The following is an 8,336-nucleotide window of genomic DNA, read 5'->3' on the forward strand; positions in this document are numbered from 1 at the left end:
TTAAGTTTAAAAAAAAAATGTATTCAGTTATTTGGTTCTACTCTTTCCCTAGATCAAATATGAATTTAAAACATATCATTACAAGTCAATGAATACTGATTCACCTTGCAAAACAAAGTATGAAGGAAACACCATAAGGATTAGATCCCTGCTGCCCGCCTCCCCCACCCGGGGCAGTTTCCCTTCCAAAGAGAATGATACAAACATATAATTGTATGTACAGGCAGCTTAGCATAGGAGAAAACTTACAACTAGAAAAAAGTAAAGGTTGGGGTGGGGAACAGATGGCAGTGGCAAATGCCTGTAATCCCAGAAGCTGAGGCAGGAGACTCCAGAGTTCCAAGCCACCCTCAGCAATTTAGGGGGGCTCTAAGCAACTCAGGGAGATCCTGTCTCAAAGAAGAGCTGGGGATGCTGCTCAGTGGTTAAGTGCCCCTGAGTTCAATCCTTGGTACAAAAAAACAAACCAAACCATCAGGGTTGACATAGAATTTGAAATGTGTCTCACAAGTCATTTATTGTCTGTGAAGTCAGAGGTAAATGATTTTACCTCTCGGGCCCTCCATTGACTCATTGTAGAATGAGTATAATAATGTCCAACTATTTCACAAAAATTTTTTTTCATGGCCTACCAACTCTGAACTAAGAACTATGTTAGGTGCTGGGGATGGAAGTTATCATTCATTCACCGAATAATGCCTTACTTTTACTAAATGAAGCTCTGAGTTAGACACTGGAAATACAGTAATGGAGGGAAAAAACAGAAAACTGTATGAGGTCACATGGAAGGCATAGCTAGAGGTGAGGAAGAAACCCAAGTAACGTGGGGAAGGGGAAGGAAGATAGCTAACCTTCAAGGTACCGGAAGCCCTAGAAGTGTTTCAGAAAGAAGGACTGGTCAACCATGTCAATCACAAAGTTGAGCACAATGAGGACAAAGTAACGTCCACTGTGGTTGACGACTTGGAATTAAGCAATCTGGACTTCAGTAGACTTGTGGTTTCAGAAACTAGATTGAATAGGCTTGAGGAATAGAAGGCTAGAAACTGGAGCCAGAAAAAAAGACAAGTCTGAAAGTCTGTAAAAAGGTATCAGAGAAAGGGTGGCTGGTGAGGTGCTGCATGTTTGCATGCTGCCAAGAAACCCCAGCACAGGTGGGGAAAGCCTGATGTCACAGAGAGGGGAGATGCTAAAGAAGGTGTGGGTGCACTTCCTCCCACCCACAGGGAAGACAGCATCCAGCTGCAGGGCTCTCTAGGGATCTGGTGGCGGGAAAAGTGAAGGATTTTACTTTCCTTAATGAAATACAAAGTGAAACCTCAGCTGAAAGTGAATAAAAGAAAGGAATACAGAGGGTTTGAGGGGAAAAAAAAGTTGAGGGGGGGGGAGGGCTGGGGTTGTGGCCATCTCCAACTTAAAAAAAAAGAAAAAAAAAGTGTCAGAGTGAAGGGGCAGGAAAGAACAGTCAATAGGATACCATGTGGGGTTTGCCTAGTGAAGCTGGTATAGAGTGAGATTAGTCTGGTTTTGGGGTGTTCTCAGTCTACTTTAGCTGCCTGGATAATGATAACGGGGTTCATTCAGGAACAGTTCTCCCAGGTAAAGAAGAGGAGCAAAGGGATGTGGGGAGTTTTTACAGGATTGATTATAATGATGGGCTACTATGATTGGATCTGGAACAACCCCCAAACCTTGAAAGTATGATCCCCAATGAAGCAAAGTGCAGAGGCAGGGCTTTTAGGCAACAATGAGGGCTCTCCTCATCAGTGGACTAATCCAGCAAAACAAAGAAAGCCTCTCCCACCATTTCCTCATGGCAGTGAGCCCGACAGGCTTTTCTTAGTTCAGATTGTAACTGTCAGAATCCTGCTTCCCTCCAGCGCACTCTGTGCTTCCCTCGGGAGGAGTCCCCACGGTACAGGGCACCACTTTCTCACACTGTTCCGTCCTCCCAAGTTGTCCTCCAGCCCAGGCCAAGGAGTGAACCATCCTGGTGGTGTCACAGGAAGGTGATAACATCCCACCAAGTCAGACAGATGAGCAGGAAGAGGAAAGAACTGGATCCTTGATTGAATGGCTTGGGAAATAAAATGTTTCTATTTCTTCAATTATGTTAGGTTTTTCAGTTCTGGTACCTAAAAATAGCTTAACAGACAAACGATGGAAGCGCCACACGTTTGTAAGCATTCTGATTGGGGAGGGAAACTATCAGTTGGTGAAAAACTAATTGTATTAACACTTTCTTTCCTACTTGGTTTTCCTTTCAAAAGAACAAATACAAAATATTAAAAGATCATCAAAGCAAAGCTGCCCTTACAAGTTTCCAAAATGTGTCTTGATATCTACTTCATTAGACATGTTACAAGACTGCATCTTAATTTCTTTTAAAAAACTAGTAAATTCTAGTTTTTTAAAATCAAAAACAATGATGAATATTTCCCTATGCACCTACACCCACCTCTTATACTACTTTGGGATAATATAATGTTAATAAATATAACCAGTAAGCACAAGTGTAAATGTCTCGCTTTTGCATGTTTGTCATTAAAAGAAAACAATTAAGCTTCAATTGAAGAAAGAATGTAGCTGATCAGAACTATGAGGATCACAAATGTACACATTTCATTTATTTTTGAAAAGTTGGAGGAGAATACTGTTTTTTTGTACATGTAAGGAGCTATTCACAATAAAGAGCAAATACCAAGGCCAATGCCACATAAGACTCCGTCTCGTGTTTCGCTTCTACCCAGCTGTCCCAAGCAACATCCCACATCCATCTGCTGGCAATCTGCGAGAGAAATTTTTTTAAAAGACCAATTTGAGCATATTAAGAAGTCATTTTAAAATCCACACTAGTTTTTTTTTTTTTTTTAATAGTGCACCTACAACTCAGAAGGCAGTATCTCCCTCTCATGAAGAGACCCAGAGAAGTGCTGCTCAGTCCCTTTCTCCTCTCTGAAGGCTGCAGTCTTAGTGCTGTGTGTCCTGGGGCAGGGTCAGAAGCCCTAAGTGGGGACCCAGCAGCTCTGTATGTAGCCTCCTCCACTGTGGTACAGACCACGGTAAGGAATCCTACTTTCCACTCTTAGAAGAATTTCATCCAAAGCCTGTTAGGACCCTGCCTTGGAGAAGCAGCAACAGGCAACTGATACCATCAGGCAGGCACCCCCTGGAATCCCAGCTTCTCTCTGCTTTCAAAGCCTCACATGTAGCACCGTAGTCTGCTTCTCGGTAATGGATCTAAAATGGCCATAAATTCTTCGTCGACTCTATTTCTTCACCCCTTGAGTATGAGTTGGCCTTGTTATCTGCTGTGAACAAAATGTGGCCTTGTGTGACTCCCCCAGGAGTCTCACTCTCTGCTGTCACCCTCCTGGAGAGCTACATAGGAATCCTGCTCCATGCCCTGAAGATGGTCACTCTCATCTGAGGAGCCCAGGTCCCCCGTCAGCAGCAGCCATCACACGTGCTGAGATGTGAGAGGCCCTCTGGTGACTCTCCTGGGCCTGGAAGTCCCCGACCTGCAGCTGGTTCAGGCTGTGCTGCCCCATGCTTCAGTAAACAGTTGCCGATTGTGTCAAACTCTTAAATTCCGGGGCGGGTTCTTGTCCCCTTGTAACTGGCTGATACACTCCCCCCACCCCGACATCACACTGCTTTCCACAAGCTGAAGCAGGCCAAGGTCACCCTGCCTCGGCTCCAAGTGCCCTCAGCTTGGACTGTTCCCAGGGGTGTCTGGCACAGCTTGTTCCCCTCCTCATCGGGACACCAGAGGACCTTCCCTTCCCTAGGCAATCCCAAGCAGCCCTCTGGTACCCTCCTCTCCCCCACCACAACCCTCCCTAGGTACTCCACACCATCTAGATCCTCCTGTGACTTCACCATGTGTGCTGGGTGCTGTCTGTGGCAGAACTTCCCTGGGGAGCCAGGACTGCCTCTGTTGCTGGCTCTGCATGGCCAGCACCTTCACCTGCCCACATCCTCCTTGTGCTTCAGAATGCAGTTCCGTCCCCCATGAAGCCTCTGCAGATGGTGCAGAAATACAGTTTTCACCCCTTTTCTCACCAGCTCCTGCACATTCACAGCCAGTTCCCCAGAGGCTTGGTCTTGCTAGGCCTGGTGGTCTATCGTGATGATACGCACAGCCTTGCTCCAGCTGGCATCTGTCCTGAGCCTGCGGTGCTGCAGCCCCAGGGCCACCTGGGACCAGGAGCCCAGGCTCCTGCAGTGCTGGCTGCACCCCGGGCACCGCTTCCTCAGACCCTACACCGGAACACTTCACCTCCTCGACTGGAGAAAAGCTCCTGGAAACTCCTGGCCCATGTCTTATAGTTCTTCCTATTTTCCTCAGTACCCAACATACATTAGTACCTCAAGTAAATTTACTGGCTAATTAACTTAAATGATGTTAAGCTGGTACGATTGAGACACAGGGTAATCTACAAGTTAATACATCATCAAGAGAAAATGTTACATCTAGGTTAGTACTTTTCACATAATTCACAGTGAAATAAAGCATATTTAACAAAAGGATCCTTGCATTGAAGAGGCACCTCAGGACCCTGAAGTGTTTGGGGATCATCACTGTGAACACCAGGCCCTCGGGAGGGGACACCTCACAGTTCTAAAGGCAGGTGCAGGGTCTGTGGGTACTTACGTTTATTGCTTGACCGGTCTTTTGAATAAATAATACTTTTATAATGAACTTATAACGGTGATACCCAAATTCTTTGACTGCTGATAGTATTCGGTCTGACAATTCAAGTGACAAATGAGAGAAGAGTTTGTCATCATATTTGACATCTTTAAGATGTTCCTTTAAAAAATTAAGAAAAATACTTTAATTTTCAAAACAAATATTTTTGAATAAAAAAGTGGAAAACATGCATCTAAATAACACGTTAAAATAGACATATTTCAGACAAAATAAGATTAAATAAATGTTACACTTACCAATTTATTTCAATAACAGTTTTGAAAAATTATTTTGATTTTCTAAATTATATTCGATTGCTCTTCATTATCAACACTTAAGCTCTAAGTCGGTGTTTACTAGACTCTGTCAAACAGTTATGAGGGAGACTCAAGGGGAATTTTTAAAGGTTTCTGGAAGTTCATAGGTAAAGAAAAGACACCTTTTGTAATTCTATGTTGTTAAGATCTACCTTTTAGACCAGAGCCTGCCTGTGTGACTCCATCTTCCCCTGTCTCCTCAAACTAAAACCTACACCTTCCCCCCCCCCCCCCCCCCCCCCCCCCCCCGTGGCCTCTCACACCTGGGGAAATGCAAAGGCATGGAAGGTTTCTCCTCAAACTGGTTAACAGGTTGGTTATGACCTGGAGGAAGCGAGATGCAGCAGCACTCATCCTGTCCCGCATGGACGGAACTGGACCACCTAACCACACCTGGAGGTGACTCCCTGGGCTCTGATCATGACAGATGGACTGCCACCAGCCACTTCCACAGGATGTGAAACCAAATAAATGTGTCTCTTTGTCTCTCTCCTCCCTTCTTTCTTTCCTTCTCTCCTAGAAGTCTTCGGGGTTTGGAACTGGGGTCTTGACACTGTTTTCCCTTGGGGACTGGCTGTGGCTCCAGCTTCCCAATGCTGGTCTGGGGAGAAACTTGCCCCACCCCAGGTGCTGACTGGGACCTAGATCTCCAGTCCCGTCAGGTCAGGGTGTGGCTTCTCTAAAGGCTGGCAGCCTGGGGCCACACACAAGCAGAGAAAGTGGTACTTGAAAAGGCTGTTCCCCTAGTGTTTCCTTTCCTTTTCTTTGTTCACTCTCTTGTTGTTGTTGTTGTTGTTTGTTTCTGTTCCCCACCCCCTTGATGCTGGTGATAGTAACAGACAGACTTGAGCCCTGGGAGCAGGAGGACAGGGCGTAATTCTCTAAAGCAGCCGCCTGTGCTGACCCCCACATGCTTTCTTTAAAAAGCAGTCTACCTGCAGCATTGCCTGGCTTAAGTCAGTAGGCTGCGTTACATTCCTGAGCAAACAACCGTTATCTGCAGGAGAAGCACAGGTCTGAAACTTTGACAAGAAGAACACAAGTTACAATGGGGGTGATGGGGGGCCGAATATTGTGACCCTTACACAGACCAAGTCCCAGAACTTGGGAGATAAGGATAATTCCCTCAAAACATAAAATCTATAAGAACAGTTTCCTACTAGAATTGGTCAGCATGATCCAAAGTGCCCTAGAGTTGTCCTGAACATCTACCATGCCCAGTGGGGACTTGGAAGTCGGATGTCGTCCTATTGTCGGTGGGAGGTGGACTGGGAGAAACTCTGGAAACTGCTCTGGGACCCCCAACAAGGCTGGAGGGCAGGAGGGGTACACCATCCTTCTCCTCCCTGAGGAGACCCACTCTCTCCCTTCCAAGTGTCCCCTTGCCCTTTTTCTTATCCCTTCAAAACACTTGTGCCTGCAACTCTGAGCAGCGTGTCTGGGATTCCTCTGGTGTGATGGCAAGAACCATGAGAAAGGACATTGTGCTAGCTCAGCTCTGACGACCATCACCCTGTGACATCTGGAACGGAGCACCAGGCCCTGGTGTGCCTGCAAGCACGCTGCCGCTGAGGAGGTCCCAGGGCCTCTGTTATCTGGAACAGTGAAGTTAGGCATGTCTGCCTTTGGGAGCCACCCCATCCAATTCACATACTCACAAGAATTGTCTGCAACTGTAAACACATGAATTGGCAATTAAACCCTAAACACCTTATTTTAAGAACTCTGGGGATTGACTAGAGAATAGATTTCTTAATCCCAAGGGATTATCCTAGCTGCATCCAAAATTCCCCACATTTCCCTTCTGTTAACCCCCCCCACACACACACACAAACACGCACACACCTTAGAGGCCCGGTGCTGGAACACGGTCTCTCTCCTTTTGCAGTCAGCCTCTCAGGCTGTGGCCCCTTAGCCAGCCCACCAAGCATGCTACCTGTACTTAGCCAGATGCTTCCTCACACCCCTCTGTGAGCTTGCCTAGAGAGCTCCGTGCAAGCCTCAAACACTTTCCATATAAAGTGACTAGGTAATGGAGTAAGCTTTCCCTGTCCCCAAGTCCACAGGACTGCCTTCTCTGTCTTCCTACCACTGAGCTGTTCCCCTGCCCTGAGTTTATGTGAACCAAGATCTAATCTAAATTCACGCATTATTTTCATAGGTACTTTTATAGATAGCTTCAATTGCCTGGCAAACTTTCTTAAGCCACCTTAATTTACAGAAGCAAGAAGAAATTCTAGACAAGTTGCCATTATTCCTAATATCATATAGTCAAAAAATACTGTGGGACTGGCAATTCTAGAACAAAGGTAGATAGAAAGTGATGCACACAAGCCGTGTCCACCCACCAACAGGGCAGACAGAATATCGCCCTCTCACTGCCACCTGCTCCTACCTGCCCCCACCTGCTCCCACCTGGCCCTTCCAGAGGACACTGCAGGTCAGAACCAGATAAGCAGATGGGATCCCTAGCACCAGAGTCCCAAAGAATAAAATCCCTAAAAGTCTAAATTCCTCAAAGAGCAAAATCCCAAAAATCACAATCCTGAAAGAATAAAATCCCAAATGTTGAAATTCTGAAAGCACAAATCCCCAAACCCACAATTCCCACTAGAAAACAAAACAAAACAAACACAAAAACAAGCCAACATAGGCTAAGGGAAGCAGGGGGCCAGGGGCCATGTGCGCTGCCTCACCCTGTCCCTTCACTCACAGCAGGAGACCTGCCTTCAAAACCAACTGTCCTCAGGGCCTGAGACAGCAAGCAGAAGACCCTGCATCCAGGTGCTGCAGACACACAGTCCCGCACCCTGCAGAACACACAGAGTGGCCAGGACTCTTGGTCAGGCACTTGGCTATCAGAGACAGTTTCCCATCTTTACCACGTCATCTAACAGGAAAACTGGAGCTGGCTTCATGTTGGTACTTTCACAACTGTCCCCACTGTTTTTTTTGGTTTTTATCAAATATATAAAATTCATTCCACTCTTGGATCCAAATTCTGAAACTCATCTGCTCTTTATATTTGAGTGCTGGAATAAGTGAAGCACTTCCCTTCAGATGAGTGAACTGATCATGTGGCATGGCCATGATAAAAACTCCAGTTTAAAAATACCACTTTTCACTGCAGGGTCATCGTCACCACATAATCCTTGCACCGTTTTTGTTTTCAGTCCAAAAATTGGTCTATAGCCTTTTATTTCCTAATCATGGCATGACACCATTCTGCTCCTAATGCTGCTGAGAAGGTGCATAGAGCAGCAAGTGTTTAACAGTGGCAGGTGGACATCTGCCTTCAGTGCACTGCCAGCAAGGTCCCCTTA

This window comes from Spermophilus citellus (assembly GCF_964194105.1).
Source record: "Spermophilus citellus genome assembly, chromosome: 5".
Taxonomy (NCBI): Eukaryota; Metazoa; Chordata; class Mammalia; order Rodentia; family Sciuridae; genus Spermophilus; species Spermophilus citellus.